Source organism: Pleurodeles waltl, unplaced genomic scaffold (genome assembly GCF_031143425.1).
Source record: "Pleurodeles waltl isolate 20211129_DDA unplaced genomic scaffold, aPleWal1.hap1.20221129 scaffold_39, whole genome shotgun sequence".
NCBI classification, from domain to species: domain Eukaryota; kingdom Metazoa; phylum Chordata; class Amphibia; order Caudata; family Salamandridae; genus Pleurodeles; species Pleurodeles waltl.
Window position 1 is genome coordinate 6,710,591 of NW_027150097.1, and position 19,085 is coordinate 6,729,675.

At 45.7% G+C, this 19,085-nt stretch overlaps 4 non-coding genes across 4 annotated transcripts; all 4 read left to right on the top strand.

The window, feature by feature from the left end:
* The first annotated feature begins 4,789 nt into the window (after positions 1-4,789).
* On the top strand, positions 4,790-4,872 carry TRNAL-CAG (transfer RNA leucine (anticodon CAG)). Its single transcript has one exon. It is a non-coding gene; the product is annotated as a tRNA-Leu (tRNA).
* A 3,480-nt stretch (positions 4,873-8,352) lies between these two features.
* TRNAL-CAG (transfer RNA leucine (anticodon CAG)) lies at positions 8,353-8,435 on the top strand. The gene has a single exon. It is a non-coding gene; the product is annotated as a tRNA-Leu (tRNA).
* An 8,417-nt stretch (positions 8,436-16,852) lies between these two features.
* TRNAL-CAG (transfer RNA leucine (anticodon CAG)) lies at positions 16,853-16,935 on the top strand. Its single transcript has one exon. It is a non-coding gene; the product is annotated as a tRNA-Leu (tRNA).
* A 1,396-nt stretch (positions 16,936-18,331) lies between these two features.
* Positions 18,332-18,413, top strand: TRNAL-CAG (transfer RNA leucine (anticodon CAG)). Its single transcript has one exon. It is a non-coding gene; the product is annotated as a tRNA-Leu (tRNA).
* The last annotated feature ends 672 nt before the right edge of the window (positions 18,414-19,085 follow it).

Consider the following 19,085-nt stretch of genomic DNA (forward strand, 5'->3'; position numbering starts at 1 on the left):
AACCCCTCTTCTGACAAGTGTCTTTTGCGAGCTGGATACATTTTTGGACTTTTTTTTTCCAAGCACCCTTATCAAAAACAATGTCAACAGTTTCTGTAAATTATCGATAAGATCTATTGTCCGTTGCTTGCACTAATTGCCTGAAGTTGGCTAAATCGCAGTAAATCGGTAAAGCAGGAAATCACAGCATCTTCAACAAATCGTGATAGAGGGGCCGAGATAAAGGTTTCGACCCTACATATCAAAAGCACAGCTGTCAATAGTTCAGCAGGTTCACAGTGCAGAAGGTTCAGTGGCACCAGGGTCCCCTGCGTCCCAATCACAGCTGGTTTTTAACTTCTGTATTCAGGGCACGGGAGGGGTGTGTTGCATCGTGCACACACAGTGCCTGTTTCGCAAATAAGTTTTAATAAATACACAGAGAATAATATAGAGTCATTGGCCACGAGGAACACCTTCCATGACCTTTTATTCTCTCCGGTTCCACGTCACCGCGCCTACCATCCAACTCCAAAACTTGGGGGAGACTAACACTCCCTACCTCCCTTGGTGTGCATCATAGGCGTGCCCATGACGAACACAACATTTCTCCTTAACCAATACAAAACAAACATAGCTGCTCAAAAAAAAGATACTATACTAAACCAGTATACAAGAATAGTACACAACAAGAAATGCCACATTCAGTCAATCCACCCTGAATCCTTGCAGCCGCGTTGAGCATGGCAGTCAAGGACTCAATCTGTACCGTTCAAGTCCTTGTCTCAGAGGCACTGAGTTGATTGGTATGGAGCCAGGCACCTCCTGATCTGAATCTTGAACTGGCTCCAAATTCTGCATGTCCACACCCCCTGTAGTAGATGATTGAGAATTAGTAGCAGTCACCACCGGCCATGTGCACTGGCTCAAAATTCAGCATGTCCACACCCCATGTAGTAGATGATTGAGAATTAGTAGCAGTCACCACCGGATCCACTGTCAGGATGATCCATCCTCTCTCCTTCATCAGCTTCAGATCCCACTGTTTCCCTGAGCAGGAAGGTCTGGAATTGAAAATACAGAGGACATTAAACAACATTCACTCAGTACATGGCACTCATTTTGGTTTATAAGCTGGAAATTGAGCCATCAGTGCAGTGTCACGAGTGTCAGGATGGCCGAGTGGTCTAAGGCACTGCGTTCAGGTTGCAGTCTCATTTGGAGACGTGGGTTCGAATCCCACTTCTGACAAGTGTCTTTTGCGAGGTGGATACATTTTTTGACTTTTTTTTTCCAAGCACCCGTATCAAAAACAATGTCAACAGTTTCTGTAAATTATCGATAAGATCTATTGTCCGTTGCTTGCACTAATTTCCTGAAGTTGGCTAAATCGCAGTAAATCGGTAAAGCGGGAAATAACAGCATCTTCAACAAATCGTGATAGAGGAGCAGAGATAAAGGTTTTGACCCTACATATCAAGAGCGCAGCTGTCAATAGTTCAGCAGGTTCACAGTGCAGAAGGTTCAGTGGCACCAGGGTCCCCTGCGTCCCAATCACAGCTGGTTTTTAACTTCTGTATTCAGGGCATGGGAGGGGTGTGTTGCATCGTGCACACATGGTGCCTATTTCGCAGATAAGTTTTAATAAATACACAGAGAATAATATAGAGTCATTGGCCACGAGGAACACCTTCCCTGGCCTTTTATTCTCTCCGGTTCCACGTCACCGCGCCTACCATCCAACTCCAAAACTCGGGGGAGACTAACACTCCCTACCTCCCTTGGTGTGCATCATAGGCGTGCCCATGACGAACACAACATTTCTCCTTAACCAATACAAAACAAACATAGCTGCTCAAAAAAAAGATACTGTACTAATGCAGTATACAAGAATAGTACACATCAAGAAATGCCACATTCAGTCAATCCACCCCGAATCCTTGCAGCCGCGTTGAGCATGGCGGTCGAGGACTCAAACTGTACCGTTCAAGTCCTTGTCTCAGAGGCACTGAGTTGATTGGTATGGAGCCAGGCACCTCCTGATCTGAATCTTGAACTGGCTCCAAATTCTGCATGTCCTCACCCCCTGTAGTAGATGATTGAGAATTAGTAGCAGTCACCACCGGCCATGTGCACTGGCTCAAAATTCAGCATGTCCACACCCCATGTAGTAGATGATTGAGAATTAGTAGCAATCACCACCGGATCCACTGTCAGGATGATCCATCCTCTCTCCTTCATCAGCTTCAGATCCCACTGTTTCCCTGAGCAGGAAGGTCTGGAATTGAAAATACAGAGGACATTAAACAACATTCACTCAGTACATGGCACTCATTTTGGTTTATAAGCTGGAAATTGAGCCATCAGTGCAGTGTCAAGAGTGTCAGGATGGCCAAGTGGTCTAAGGCGATGCGTTCAGGTCGCTGTCTCCTTTCGAGGTGAGGGTTCGAATCCCACTTCTGACAAGTGTCTTTTGCGAGGTGGATACATTTTTGGACTTTTATTTTCCAAGCACCCGTATCAAAAACAATGTCAACAGTTTCTGTAAATTATCGATAAGATCTATTGTCCGTTGCTTGCACTAATTTCCTGAAGTTGGCTAAATCGCAGTAAATCGGTAAAGCGGGAAATCACAGCATCTTCAACAAATCGTGATAGAGGGGCAGAGATAAAGGTTTCGACCCTACATATCAAGAGCGCAGCTGTCAATAGTTCAGCAGGATCACAGTGCAGAAGGTTCAGTGGCACCAGGGTCCCCTGCGTCCCAATCACAGCTGATTTTTAACTTCTGTATTCAGGGCATGGGAGGGGTGTGTTGCATCGTGCACACACGGTGCCTGTTTCGCAGATAAGTTTTAATAAATACACAGAGAATAATATAGAGTCATTGGCCACGAGGAACACCTTCCCTGACCTTTTATTCTCTCCGGTTCCACGTCACCGCACTACCATCCAACTCCAAAACTCGGGGGAGACTAACACTCCCTACCTCCCTTGGTGTGCATCATAGGCGTGCCCATGACGAACACAACATTTCTCATTAACCAATACAAAACAAACATAGCTGCTCAAAAAAAAGATACTATACTAATCCAGTATACAAGAATAGTACACAACAAGAAATGCCACATTCAGTCAATCCACCCCGAATCCTTGCAGCCGCGTTGAGCATGGCGGTCGAGGACTCAAACTGTACCGTTCAAGTCCTTGTCTCAGAGGCACTGATTTGATTGGTATGGAGCCAGGCACCTCCTGATCTGAATCTTGAACTGGCTCCAAATTCTGCATGTCCACACCCCTTGTAGTAGATGATTGAGAATTAGTAGCAGTCACCACCGGCCATGTGCACTGGCTCAAACTTCAGCATGTCCACACCCCAAGTAGTCGATTACTGCGAATTAGTAGCAGTCACCACCGGATTCACTGTCAGGATGATCCATCCTCTCTCCTTCATCAGCTTCAGATCCCACTGTTTCCCTGAGCAGGAAGGTCTGGAATTGAAAATACAGAGGACATTAAACAACATTCACTCAGTACATGGCACTCATTTTGGTTTATAAGCTGGAAATTGAGCCATCAGTGCAGTGTCAAGAGTGTCAGGATGGCCGAGTGGTCTAAGGCGCTGCGTTCAGGTTGCAGTCTCCTTTGGAGGCGTGGGTTCAAATCCCACTTTGGACAAGTGTCTTTTGCGAGGTGGATACATTTTTGGCCTTTTTTTTTTCCAAGCACCCGTATCAAAAACAATGTCAACAGTTTCTGTAAATTATCGATAAGATCTATTGTCCGTTGCTTGCACTAATTTCCTGAAGTTGGCTAAATTGCAGTAAATCGGTAAAGCGGGAAATCACAGCATCTTCAACAAATCGTGATAGAGGGGCAGAGATAAAGGTTTCGACCCTACATATCAAGAGCGCAGCTGTCAATAGTTCAGCAGGTTCACAGTGCAGAAGGTTCAGTGGCACCAGGGTTCCCTGCGTCCCAATCACAGTTGGTTTTTAACTTCTGTATTCAGGGCATGGGAGGGGTGTGTTGCATCGTGCCCACACGGTGCCTGTTTCTCAGATAAGTTTTAATAAATACACAGAGAATAATATAGAGTCATTGGCCACGAGGAACACCTTCCCTGACCTTTTATTCTCTCCGGTTCCACGTCACCGCACCTACCATCCAACTCCAAAACTCAGGGGAGACTAACACTCCCTACCTCCCTTGGTGTGCATCATAGGCGTGCCCATGACGAACACAACATTTCTCCTTAACCAATACAAAACAAACATAGCTGCTCAAAAAAAAGATACTATACTAATCCAGTATACAAGAATAGTACACAACAAGAAATGCCACATTCAGTCAATCCACCCTGAATCCTTGCAGCCGCGTTGAGCATGGCAGTCGAGGACTCAAACTGTACCGTTCAAGTCCTTGTCTCAGAGGCACTGAGTTGATTGGTATGGAGCCAGGCACCTCCTGATCTGAATCTTGAACTGGCTCCAAATTCTGCATGTCCAAACCCCCTGTAGTAGATGATTGAGAATTAGTAGCAGTCACCACCGGCCATGTGCACTGGCTCAAAATTCAGCATGTCCACACCCCATGTAGTAGATGATTGAGAATTAGTAGCAGTCACCACCGGATCCACTGTCAGGATGATCCATCCTCTCTCCTTCATCAGCTTCAGATCCCACTGTTTCCCTGAGCAGGAAGGTCTGGAATTGAAAATACAGAGGACATTAAACAACATTCACTCAGTACATGGCACTCATTTTGGTTTATAAGCTGGAAATTGAGCCATCAGTGCAGTGTCACGATTGTCAGGATGGCCGAGTGGTCTAAGGCACTGCGTTCAGGTCGCAGTCTCATTTGGAGGCGTGGGTTCGAATCCCACTTCTGACAAGTGTCTTTTGCGAGGTGGATACATATTTTGACTTTTTTTTTCCAAGCACCCGTATCAAAAACAATGTCAACAGTTTCTGTAAATTATCGATAAGATCTATTGTCCGTTGCTTGCACTAATTTCCTGAAGTTGGCTAAATCGCAGTAAATCGGTAAAGCGGGAAATCACAGCATCTTCAACAAATCGTGATAGAGGAGCAGAGATAAAGGTTTTGACCCTACATATCAAGAGCGCAGCTGTCAATAGTTCAGCAGGTTCACAGTGCAGAAGGTTCAGTGGCACCAGGGTCCCCTGCGTCCCAATCACAGCTGGTTTTTAACTTCTGTATTCAGGGCATGGGAGGGGTGTGTTGCATCGTGCACACATGGTGCCTATTTCGCAGATAAGTTTTAATAAATACACAGAGAATAATATAGAGTCATTGGCCACGAGGAACACCTTCCCTGGCCTTTTATTCTCTCCGGTTCCACGTCACCGCGCCTACTATCCAACTCCAAAACTCGGGGGAGACTAACACTCCCTACCTCCCTTGGTGTGCATCATAGGCGTGCCCATGACGAACACAACATTTCTCCTTAACCAATACAAAACAAACATAGCTGCTCAAAAAAAAGATACTGTACTAATCCAGTATACAAGAATAGTACACAACAAGAAATGCCACATTCAGTCAATCCACCCCGAATCCTTGCAGCCGCGTTGAGCATGGCGGTCGAGGACTCAAACTGTACCGTTCAAGTCCTTGTCTCAGAGGCACTGAGTTGATTGGTATGGAGCCAGGCACCTCCTTATCTGAATCTTGAACTGGCTCCAAATTCTGCATGTCCACACCCCCTGTAGTAGATGATTGAGAATTAGTAGCAGTCACCACCGGATCCACTGTCAGGATTATCCATCCTCTCTCCTTCATCAGCTTCAGATCCCACTGTTTCCTTGAGCAGGAAGGTCTGGAATTGAAAATACAGAGGACATTAAACAACATTCACTCAGTACATGGCACTCATTTTGGTTTATAAGCTGGAAATTGAGCCATCAGTGCAGTGTCAAGAGTGTCAGGATGGCCAAGTGGTCTAAGGCGATGCGTTCAGGTCGCAGTCTCCTTTCGAGGTGTGGGTTCGAATCCCACTTCTGACAAGTGTCTTTTGCGAGGTGGATACATTTTTGGACTTTTTCTTTCCAAGCACCCGTATCAAAAACAATGTCAACAGTTCCTGTAAATTATCGATAAGATCTATTGTCCGTTGCTTGCACTAATTTCCTGAAGTTGGCTAAATCGCAGTAAATCGGTACAGCGGGAAATCACAGCATCTTCAACAAATCGTGATAGAGGGGCAGAGATAAAGGTTTCGACCCTACATATCAAGAGCGCAGCTGTCAATAGTTCAGCAGGATCACAGTGCAGAAGGTTCAGTGGCACCAGGGTCCCCTGCGTCCCAATCACAGCTGGTTTTTAACTTCTGTATTCAGGGCATGGGAGGGGTGTGTTGCATCGTGCACACACGGTGCCTGTTTCGCAGATAAGTTTTAATAAATACACAGAGAATAATATAGAGTCATTGGCCACGAGAAACACCTTCCCTGACCGTTTATTCTCTCCGGTTCCACGTCACCGCTCTACCATCCAACTCCAAAACTCGGGGGAGACTAACACTCCCTACCTCCCTTGGTGTGCATCATAGGCATGCCCATGACGAACACAACATTTCTCCTTAACCAATACAAAACAAACATAGCTGCTCAAAAAAAAGATACTATACTAATCCAGTATACAAGAATAGTACACAACAAGAAATGCCACATTCAGTCAATCCACCCCGAATCCTTGCAGCCGCGTTGAGCATGGCGGTCGAGGACTCAAACTGTACCGTTCAAGTCCTTGTCTCAGAGGCACTGAGTTGATTGGTATGGAGCCAGGCACCTCCTGATCTGAATCTTGAACTGGCTCCAAATTCTGCATGTCCACACCCCTTGTAGTAGATGATTGAGAATTAGTAGCAGTCACCACCGGCCATGTGCACTGGCTCAAACTTCTGCATGTCCACACCCCAAGTAGTCGATGACTGCGAATTAGTAGCAGTCACCACCGGATTCACTGTCAGGATGATCCATCCTCTCTCCTTCATCAGCTTCAGATCCCACTGTTTCCCTGAGCAGGAAGGTCTGGAATTGAAAATACAGAGGACATTAAACAACATTCACTCAGTACATGGCACTCATTTTGGTTTATAAGCTGGAAATTGAGCCATCAGTGCAGTGTCAAGAGTGTCAGGATGGCCGAGTGGTCTAAGGCGCTGCGTTCAGGTTGCAGTCTCCTTTGGAGGCGTGGGTTCAAATCCCACTTTGGACAAGTGTCTTTTGCGAGGTGGATACATTTTTGGCCTTTTTTTTTTCCAAGCACCCGTATCAAAAACAATGTCAACAGTTTCTGTAAATTATCGATAAGATCTATTGTCCGTTGCTTGCACTAATTTCCTGAAGTTGGCTAAATCGCAGTAAATCGGTAAAGCGGGAAATCACAGCATCTTCAACAAATCGTGATAGAGGGGCAGAGATAAAGGTTTCGACCCTACATATCAAGAGCGCAGCTGTCAATAGTTCAGCAGGTTCACAGTGCAGAAGGTTCAGTGGCACCAGGGTCCCCTGCGTCCCAATCACAGTTGGTTTTTAACTTCTGTATTCAGGGCATGGGAGGGGTGTGTTGCATCGTGCCCACACGGTGCCTGTTTCGCAGATAAGTTTTAATAAATACACAGAGAATAATATAGAGTCATTGGCCACGAGGAACACCTTCCCTGACCTTTTATTCTCTCCGGTTCCACGTCACCGCGCCTACCATCCAACTCCAAAACTCAGGGGAGACTAACACTCCCTACCTCCCTTGGTGTGCATCATAGGCGTGCCCATGACGAACACAACATTTCTCCTTAACCAATACAAAACAAACATAGCTGCTCAAAAAAAAGATACTATACTAATCCAGTATACAAGAATAGTACACAACAAGAAATGCCACATTCAGTCAATCCACCCCGAATCCTTGCAGCCGCGTTGAGAATGGCGGTCGAGGACTCAAACTGTACCGTTGAAGTCCTTGTCTCAGAGGCACTGAGTTGATTGGTATGGAGCCAGGCACCTCTTGATCTGAATCTTGAACTGGCTCCAAATTCTTCATGTCCACACCCCTTGTAGTAGATGATTGAGAATTAGTAGCAGTCACCACCGGCCATGTGCACTGGCTCAAAATTCAGCATGTCCACACCCCATGTAGTCGATGATTGAGAATTAGTAGCAGTCACCACCGGATTCACTGTCAGGATGATCCATCCTCTCTCCTTCATCAGCTTCAGATCCCACTGTTTCCCTGAGCAGGAAGGTCTGGAATTGAAAATACAGAGGACATTAAACAACATTCACTCAGTACATGGCACTCATTTTGGTTTATACGCTCGAAATTGAGCCATGAGGGAGGTGTGAAGAGTGTCAGGATGGCCGAGTGGTCTAAGGTGCTGCGTTCAGGTCGCAGCCTCCTTTGGAGGTGTGGGTTCAAATCCCACTTCTGACAAGTGTATTTTGCGAGGTGGATACATTTTTGGACTTTTTTTTCCCAAGCACCGTATCAAAAACAATGTCAACAGTTTCTGTAAATTATCGATAAGATCTATTTTCCGTTGCTTGCACTAATTGCCTGAAGTTGGCTAAATCGCAGTAAATCGGTAAAGCAGGAAATCACAGCATCTTCAACAAATCGTGATAGAGGGGCCGAGATAAAGGTTTCGACCCTACATATCAAAAGCACAGCTGTCAATAGTTCAGCAGGTTCACAGTGCAGAAGGTTCAGTGGCACCAGGGTCCCCTGCGTCCCAATCACAGCTGGTTTTTAACTTCTGTATTCAGGGGATGGGAGGGGTGGGGGTGTTGCGTCGTGCACACACAGTGCCTGTTTTGCAGAGAAGTTTTAATAAATACACAAAGAATAATATGGAGTCTTTAGCCACGAGGAACACCTTCCCCTACCTTTTATTCTCTCCGATTCCACATCACCGCACCTACCATCCAACTCCAAAACTCGGGGGAGACTAACACTCCCTACCTCCCTTGGTGTGCATCATGGGCGTGCCCATGACGAACACAACATTTCTCCTTAACCAATACAAAACAAACATAGCTGCTCAAAAAAAAGATACTATACTAATCCAGTATACAAGAATAGTACACAACAATAAATACCACATTCAGTCAATCCACCCCGAATCCTTGCAGCCGCATTGAGCATGGCGGTCGAGGTCTCAAACTGTACCGTTCAAGTCCTTGTCTCAGAGGCACTGAGTTGATTGGTATGGAGCCAGGCACCTCCTGATCTGAATCTTGAACTGGCTCCAAATTCTGCATGTCCACACCCCCTGTAGTAGATGATTGAGAATTAGTAGCAGTCACCACCGGCCATATGCACTGGCTCAAAATTCTGCAAGTCCACACCCCATGTAGTAGATGATTGAGAATTAGTAGCAGTCACCACAGGGTCCACTGTCAGGATGATCCATCCTCTCTCCTTCATCAGCTTCAGATCCCACTGTTTCCCTGAGCAGGAAGGTCTGGAATTGAAAATACAGAGGACATTAAATAACATTCACTCAGTACATGGCACTCATTTTGGTTTATAAGCTGGAAATTGAGCCATCAGTCTGGTGTCAAGAGTGTCAGGATGGCCGGGTGGTCCAAGGTGCTCCATTCAGGTCACAGTCTCCCTTGGAGATGTGGGTTCAAACCCCTCTTCTGACAAGTGTCTTTTGCGAGCTGGATACATTTTTGGACTTTTTTTTTCCAAGCACCCTTATCAAAAACAATGTCAACAGTTTCTGTAAATTATCGATAAGATCTATTGTCCGTTGCTTGCACTAATTGCCTGAAGTTGGCTAAATCGCAGTAAATCGGTAAAGCAGGAAATCACAGCATCTTCAACAAATCGTGATAGAGGGGACGAGATAAAAGTTTCGACCCTACATATCAAAAGCACAGCTGTCAATAGTTCAGCAGGTTCACAGTGCAGAAGGTTCAGTGGCACCAGGGTCCCCTGCGTCCCAATCACAGCTGGTTTTTAACTTCTGTATTCAGGGCACGGGAGGGGTGTGTTGCATCGTGCACACACAGTGCCTGTTTCGCAAATAAGTTTTAATAAATACACAGAGAATAATATAGAGTCATTGGCCACGAGGAACACCTTCCATGACCTTTTATTCTCTCCGGTTCCACGTCACCGCGCCTACCATCCAACTCCAAAACTTGGGGGAGACTAACACTCCCTACCTCCCTTGGTGTGCATCATAGGCGTGCCCATGACGAACACAACATTTCTCCTTAACCAATACAAAACAAACATAGCTGCTCAAAAAAAAGATACTATACTAAACCAGTATACAAGAATAGTACACAACAAGAAATGCCACATTCAGTCAATCCACCCTGAATCCTTGCAGCCGCGTTGAGCATGGCAGTCGAGGACTCAATCTGTACCGTTCAAGTCCTTGTCTCAGTGGCACTGAGTTGATTGGTATGGAGCCCGGCACCTCCTGATCTGAATCTTGAACTGGCTCCAAATTCTGCATGTCCACACCCCCTGTAGTAGATGATTGAGAATTAGTAGCAGTCACCACCGGCCATGTGCACTGGCTCAAAATTCAGCATGTCCACACCCCATGTAGTAGATGATTGAGAATTAGTAGCAGTCACCACCGGATCCACTGTCAGGATGATCCATCCTCTCTCCTTCATCAGCTTCAGATCCCACTGTTTCCCTGAGCAGGAAGGTCTGGAATTGAAAATACAGAGGACATTAAACAACATTCACTCAGTACATGGCACTCATTTTGGTTTATAAGCTGGAAATTGAGCCATCAGTGCAGTGTCACGAGTGTCAGGATGGCCGAGTGGTCTAAGGCACTGCGTTCAGGTTGCAGTCTCATTTGGAGGCGTGGGTTCGAATCCCACTTCTGACAAGTGTCTTTTGCGAGGTGGATACATTTTTTGACTTTTTTTTTCCAAGCACCCGTATCAAAAACAATGTCAACAGTTTCTGTAAATTATCGATAAGATCTATTGTCCGTTGCTTGCACTAATTTCCTGAAGTTGGCTAAATCGCAGTAAATCGGTAAAGCTGGAAATCACAGCATCTTCAACAAATCGTGATAGAGGGGCAGAGATAAAGGTTTCGACCCTACATATCAAGAGCGCAGCTGTCAATAGTTCAGCAGGTTCACAGTGCAGAAGGTTCAGTGGCACCATGGTCCCCTGCGTCCCAATCACAGCTGGTTTTTAACTTCTGTATTCAGGGCATGGGAGGGGTGTGTTGCATCGTGCACACACGGTGCCTGTTTCGCAGATAAGTTTTAATAAATACACAGAGAATAATATAGAGTCATTGGCCACGAGGAACACCTTCCCTGACCGTTTATTCTCTCCGGTTCCACGTCACCGCTCTACCATCCAACTCCAAAACTCGGGGGAGACTAACACTCCCTACCTCCCTTGGTGTGCATCATAGGCGTGCCCATGACGAACACAACATTTCTCCTTAACCAATACAAAACAAACATAGCTGCTCAAAAAAAATATACTATACTAATCCAGTATTCAAGAATAGTACACAACAAGAAATGCCACATTCAGTCAATCCACCCCGAATCCTTGCAGCCGCGTTGAGCATGGCGGTCGAGGACTCAAACTGTACCGTTCAAGTCCTTGTCTCAGAGGCACTGAGTTGATTGGTATGGAGCCAGGCACCTCCTGATCTGAATCTTGAACTGGCTCTAAATTCTGCATGTCCACACCCCTTGTAGTAGATGATTGAGAATTAGTAGCAGTCACCACCGGCCAGGTGCACTGGCTCAAACTTCTGCATGTCCACACCCCATGTAGTCGATGATTGAGAATTAGTAGCAGTCACCACCGGATTCACTGTCAGGATGATCCATCCTCTCTCCTTCATCAGCTTCAGATCCCCCTGTTTCCCTGAGCAGGAAGGTCTGGAATTGAAAATACAGAGGACATTAAACAACATTCACTCAGTTCATGGCACTCATTTTGGTTTATACGCTCGAAATTGAGCCATGAGGCAGATGTGAAGAGTGTCAGGATGGCTGAGTGGTCTAAGGCGCTGCGTTCAGGTTGCAGCCTCCCTTGGAGTTGTGGGTTCAAATCCCACTTCGGACAAGTGTATTTTGCGAGGTGGATCCATTTTTGGACTTTTTTTTCCCAAGCACCATATCAAAAACAATGTCAACAGTTTCTGTAAATTATCGATAAGATCTATTTTCCGTTGCTTGCACTAATTGCCTGAACTTGGCTAAATCGCAATAAATCGGTAAAGCAGGAAATCACAGCATCTTCAACAAATCGTGATAGAGGGGCCGAGATAAAGGTTTCAACCCTACATATCAAAAGCGCAGCTGTCAATAGTTCAGCAGGTTCACAGTGCAGAAGGTTCAGTGGCACCAGGGTCCCCTGCGTCCCAATCACAGCTGGTTTTTAACTTCTGTATTCAGGGGATGGGAGGGGTGGGGGTGTTGCGTCGTGCACACACAGTGCCTGTTTTGCAGAGAAGTTTTAATAAATACACAAAGAATAATATGGAGTCTTTGGCCACGAGGAACACCTTCCCCTACCTTTTATTCTCTCCGATTCCACATCACCGCACCTAACATCCAACTCCAAAACTCGGGGGAGACTAACACTCCCTACCTCCCTTGGTGTGCATCATGGGCGTGCCCATGACGAACACAACATTTCTCCTTAACTAATACAAAACAAACATAGCTGCTCAAAAAAAGATACTATACTAATCCAGTATACAAGAATAGTACACAACAATAAATACCACATTCAGTCAATCCACCCCGAATCCTTGCAGCCGCGTTGAGCATGGCGGTCGAGGACTCAAACTGTACCGTTCAAGTCCTTGTCTCAGAGGCACTGAGTTGATTGGTATGGAGCCAGGCACCTCCTGATCTGAATCTTGAACTGGCTTCAAATTCTGCATGTCCACACCGCCTGTAGTAGATGATTGAGAATTAGTAGCAGTCACCACCGGCCATATGCACTGGCTCAAAATTCTGCAAGTCCACACCCCATGTAGTAGATGATTGAGAATTAGTAGCAGTCACCACAGGGTCCACTGTCAGGATGATCCATCCTCTCTCCTTCATCAGCTTCAGATCCCACTGTTTCCCTGAGCAGGAAGGTCTGGAATTGAAAATACAGAGGACATTAAATAACATTCACTCAGTACATGGCACTCATTTTGGTTTATAAGCTGGAAATTGAGCCATCAGTCTGGTGTCAAGAGTGTCAGGATGGCCGGGTGGTCTAAGGTGCTGCATTCAGGTCACAGTCTCCCTTGGAGACGTGGGTTCAAACCCCTCTTCTTACAAGTGTCTTTACGAGGTGGATACATTTTTGGCCTTTTTTTCCCAAGCACCCTTATCAAAAACAATGTCAACAGTTTCTGTAAATTATCGATAAGATCTATTGTCCGTTGCTTGCACTAATTGCCTGAAGTTGGCTAGATCGCAGTAAATCGGTAAAGCAGGAAATCACAGCATCTTCAACAAATCGTGATAGAGGGGCAGAGATAAAGGTTTCGACCCTACATATCAAAAGCACAGCCGTCAATAGTTCAGCAATTTCACAGTGCAGAAGGTTTAGTGGCACCAGGGTCCCCTGCATCCCAATCACAGCTGGTTTTTAACTTCTGTATTCTGGGCATGGGAGGGGTGTGTTGCATCGTGCACACACAGTGCCTGTTTCGCAAATAAGTTTTAATAAATACACAGAGAATAATATAGAGTCATTGGCCACGAGGAACACCTTCCCTGACCTTTTATTCTCTCCAGTTCCACGTCACCGCGTCTACCATCCAACTCCAAAACTCGGGGGAGACTAACACTCCCTACCTCCCTTGGTGTGCATCATAGGCGTGCCCATGACGAACACAACATTTCTCCTTAACCAATACAAAACAAACATAGCTGCTAAAAAAAAAGATACTATACTAAACCAGTATACAAGAATAGTACACAACAAGAAATGCCACATTCAGTCAATCCACCCCGAATCCTTGCAGCCGCGTTGAGCATGGCGGTCGAGGACTCAAACTGTACCGTTCAAGTCCTTGTCTCAGAGGCACTGAGTTGATTGGTATGGAGCCAGGCACCTCCTGATCTGAATCTTGAACTGGCTCTAAATTCTGCATGTCCACACCCCTTGTAGTAGATGATTGAGAATTAGTAGCAGTCACCACCGGCCAGATGCACTGGCTCAAACTTCTGCATGTCCACACCCCATGTAGTCGATGATTGAGAATTAGTAGCAGTCACCACCGGATTCACTGTCAGGATGATCCATCCTCTCTCCTTCATCAGCTTCAGATCCCCCTGTTTCCCTGAGCAGGAAGGTCTGGAATTGAAAATACAGAGGACATTAAACAACATTCACTCAGTTCATGGCACTCATTTTGGTTTATACGCTCGAAATTGAGCCATGAGGGTGATGTGAAGAGTGTCAGGATGGCTGAGTGGTCTAAGGCGCTGCGTTCAGGTTGCAGCCTCCCTTGGAGTTGTGGGTTCAAATCCCACTTCTGACAAGTGTATTTTGCGAGGTGGATACATTTTTGGACTTTTTTTTCCCAAGCACCATATCAAAAACAATGTCAACAGTTTCTGTAAATTATCGATAAGATCTATTTTCCGTTGCTTGCACTAATTGCCTGAACTTGGCTAAATCGCAATAAATCGGTAAAGCAGGAAATCACAGCATCTTCAACAAATCGTGATAGAGGGGCCGAGATAAAGGTTTCAACCCTACATATCAAAAGCGCAGCTGTCAATAGTTCAGCAGGTTCATAGTGCAGAAGGTTCAGTGGCACCAGGGTCCCCTGCGTCCCAATCACAGCTGGTTTTTAACTTCTGTATTCAGGGGATGGGAGGGGTGGGGGTGTTGCGTCGTGCACACACAGTGCCTGTTTTGCAGAGAAGTTTTAATAAATACACAAAGAATAATATGGAGTCTTTGGCCACGAGGAACACCTTCCCCTACCTTTTATTCTCTCCGATTCCACATCACCGCACCTAACATCCAACTCCAAAACTCGGGGGAGACTAACACTCCCTACCTCCCTTGGTGTGCATCATGGGCGTGCCCATGACGAACACAACATTTCTCCTTAACCAATACAAAACAAACATAGCTGCTCAAAAAAAGATACTATACTAATCCAGTATACAAGAATAGTACACAACAATAAATACCACATTCAGTCAATCCACCCCGAATCCTTGCAGCCGCGTTGAGCATGGCGGTCGAGGACTCAAACTGTACCGTTCAAGGCCTTGTCTCAGAGGCACTGAGTTGATTGGTATGGAGCCAGGCACCTCCTGATCTGAATCTTGAACTGGCTTCAAATTCTGCATGTCCACACCGCCTGTAGTAGATGATTGAGAATTAGTAGCAGTCACCACCGGCCATATGCACTGGCTCAAAATTCTGCAAGTCCACACCCCATGTAGTAGATGATTGAGAATTAGTAGCAGTCACCACAGGGTCCACTGTCAGGATGATCCATCCTCTCTCCTTCATCAGCTTCAGATCCCACTGTTTCCCTGAGCAGGAAGGTCTGGAATTGAAAATACAGAGGACATTAAATAACATTCACTCAGTACATGGCACTCATTTTGGTTTATAAGCTGAAAATTGAGCCATCAGTCTGGTGTCAAGAGTGTCAGGATGGCCGGGTGGTCTAAGGTGCTGCATTCAGGTCACAGTCTCCCTTGGAGACGTGGGTTCAAACCCCTCTTCTAACAAGTGTCTTTACGAGGTGGATACATTTTTGGCCTTTTTTTCCCAAGCACCCTTATCAAAAACAATGTCAACAGTTTCTGTAAATTATCGATAAGATCTATTGTCCGTTGCTTGCACTAATTGCCTGAAGTTGGCTAGATCGCAGTAAATCGGTAAAGCAGGAAATCACAGCATCTTCAACAAATCGTGATAGAGGGGCAGAGATAAAGGTTTCGACCCTACATATCAAAAGCACAGCCGTCAATAGTTCAGCAAGTTCATAGTGCAGAAGGTTTAGTGGCACCAGGGTCTCCTGCATCCCAATCACAGCTGGTTTTTAACTTCTGTATTCTGGGCATGGGAGGGGTGTGTTGCATCGTGCACACACAGTGCCTGTTTCGCAAATAAGTTTTAATAAATACACAGAGAATAATATAGAGTCATTGGCCACGAGGAACACCTTCCCTGACCTTTTATTCTCTCCAGTTCCACGTCACTGCGTCTACCATCCAACTCCAAAACTCGGGGGAGACTAACACTCCCTACCTCCCTTGGTGTGCATCATAGGCGTGCCCATGACGAACACAACATTTCTCCTTAACCAATACAAAACAAACATAGCTGCTAAAACAAAAGATACTATACTAAACCAGTATACAAGAATAGTACACAACAAGAAATGCCACATTCAGTCAATCCACCCCGAATCCTTGCAGCCGCGTTGAGCATGGCGGTCGAGGACTCAAACTGTACCGTTCAAGTCCTTGTCTCAGAGGCACTGAGTTGATTGGTATGGAGCCAGGCACCTCCTGATCTGAATCTTGAACTGGCTCCAAATTCTGCATGTCCACACCCCCTGTAGTAGATGATTGAGAATTAGTAGCAGTCACCACCGGCCATGTGCACTGGCTCAAAATTCAGCATGTCCACACCCCATGTAGTAGATGATTGAGAATTAGAAGCAGTCACCACCAGATCCACTGTCAGGATGATCCATCCTCTCTCCTTCATCAGCTTCAGATCCCACTGTTTCCCTGAGCAGGAAGGTCTGGAATTGAAAATACAGAGGACATTAAACAACATTCACTCAGTACATGGCACTCATTTTGGTTTATAAGCTGGAAATTGAGCCATCAGTGCAGTGTCAAGAGTGTCAGGATGGCCGAGTGGTCTAAGGCGCTGCGTTCAGGTCGCAGTCTCCTTTGGAGGCGTGGGTTCAAATCCCACTTCTGACAAGTGTCTTTTGCGAGGTGGATACATTTTTGGACTTTTTTTTTCCAAGCACCCGTATCAAAAACAATGTCAACAGTTTCTGTAAATTATCGATAAGATCTATTGTCCGTTGCTTGCACTAATTTTCTGAAGTTGGCTAAATCGCAGTAAATCGGTAAAGCGGGAAATCACAGCATCTTCAACAAATCGTGATAGAGGGGCAGAGATAAAGGTTTCGACCCTACATATCAAGAGCGCAGCTGTCAATAGTTCAGCAGGTTCACAGTGCAGAAGGTTCAGTGGCACCAGGGTCCCCTGCGTCCCAATCACAGCTGGTTTTTAACTTCTGTATTCAGGGGATGGGAGGGGTGGGGGTGTTGCGTCTTGCACACACAGTGCCTGTTTTGCAGATAAGTTTTAATAAATGCACAAAGAATAATATGGAGTCTTTAGCCACGAGGAACACCTTCCCCTACCTTATATTCTCTCTGATTCCACATCACCGCACCTACCATCCAACTCCAAAACTCGGGGGAGACTAACACTCCCTACCTCCCTTGGTGTGCATCATGGGCGTGCCCATGACGAACACAACATTTCTCCTTAACCAATACAAAACAAACATAGCTGCTCAAAAAAAAGATACTATACTAATCCAGTATACAAGAATAGTACACAACAATAAATACCACATTCAGTCAATCCACCCCGAATCCTTGCAGCCTCGTTGAGCATGGCGGTCGAGGACTCAAACTGTACCGTTCAAGTCCTTGTCTCAGAGGCACTGAGTTGATTGGTATGGAGCCAGGCACCTCCATATCTGAATCTTGAACTGGCTCCAAATTCTGCATGTCCACACCCCCTGTAGTAGATGATTGAGAATTAGTAGCAGTCACCACCGGCCATGTGCACTGGCTCAAAATTCAGCATGTCCACACCCCATGTAGTAGATGATTGAGAATTAGTAGCAGTCACCACCGGATCCACTGTCAGGATGATCCATCCTCTCTCCTTCATCAGCTTCAGATCCCACTGTTTCCCTGAGCAGGAAGGTCTGGAATTGAAAATACAGAGGACATTAAACAACATTCACTCGGCTTCAAATTCTGCATGTCTACACCCCCTGTAGTAGATGATTGAGAATTAGTAGCAGTCACCACCGGCCATATGCACTGGCTCAAAATTCTGCAAGTCCACACCCCATATAGTAGATGATTGAGAATTAGTAGCAGTCACCACAGGGTCCACTGTCAGGATGATCCATCCTCTCTCCTTCATCAGCTTCAGATCCCACTGTTTCCCTGAGCAGGAAGGTCTGGAATTGAAAATACAGAGGACATTAAATAACATTCACTCAGTACATGGCACTCATTTTGGTTTATAAGCTGGAAATTGAGCCATCAGTGCAGTGTCAAGAGTGTCAGGATGGCCGAGTGGTCTAGGCGCTGCGTTCAGGTCGCAGTCTCCTTTGGAGGCGTGGGTTTGAATCCCACTTCTGACAAGTGTCTTTTGCGAGGTGGATACATTTTTGGACTTTTTTTTTCCAAGCACCCGTATCAAAAACAATGTCAACAGTTTCTGAAAATTATCGATAAGATCTATTGTCCGTTGCTTGCACTAATTTCCTGAAGTTGGCTAAATCGCAGTAAATCGGTAAAGCGGGAAATCACAGCATCTTTAACAAATCGTGATAGAGGGGCAGAGATAAAGGTTTGGGCCCTACATATCAAGAGCGCAGCTGTGAATAGTTCAGCAGGTTCACAGTGCAGAAGGTTCAGTGGCACCAGGGTCCCCTGCGTCCCAATCACAGCTGGTTTTTAACTTCTGTATTCAGGGCATGGGAGGGGTGTGTTGCATCGTGCACACACGGTGCCTGTTTCGCAGATAAGTTTTAATAAATACACAGAGAATAATATAGAGTCATTGGCCACGAGGAACACCTTCCCTGACCTTTTATTCTCTCCGGTTCCACGTCACCGCGCCTACCATCCAACTCCAAAAGTTGGGGGAGACTAACACTCCCTACCTCCCTTGGTGTGCATCGTAGGCGTGCCCATGACGAACACAACATTTCTCCTTAACCAATACAAAACAAAAAGAGCTGCTAAAAAAAAAGATACTATACTAATCCCGTATACAAGAATAGTACACAACAAGAAATGCCACATTCAGT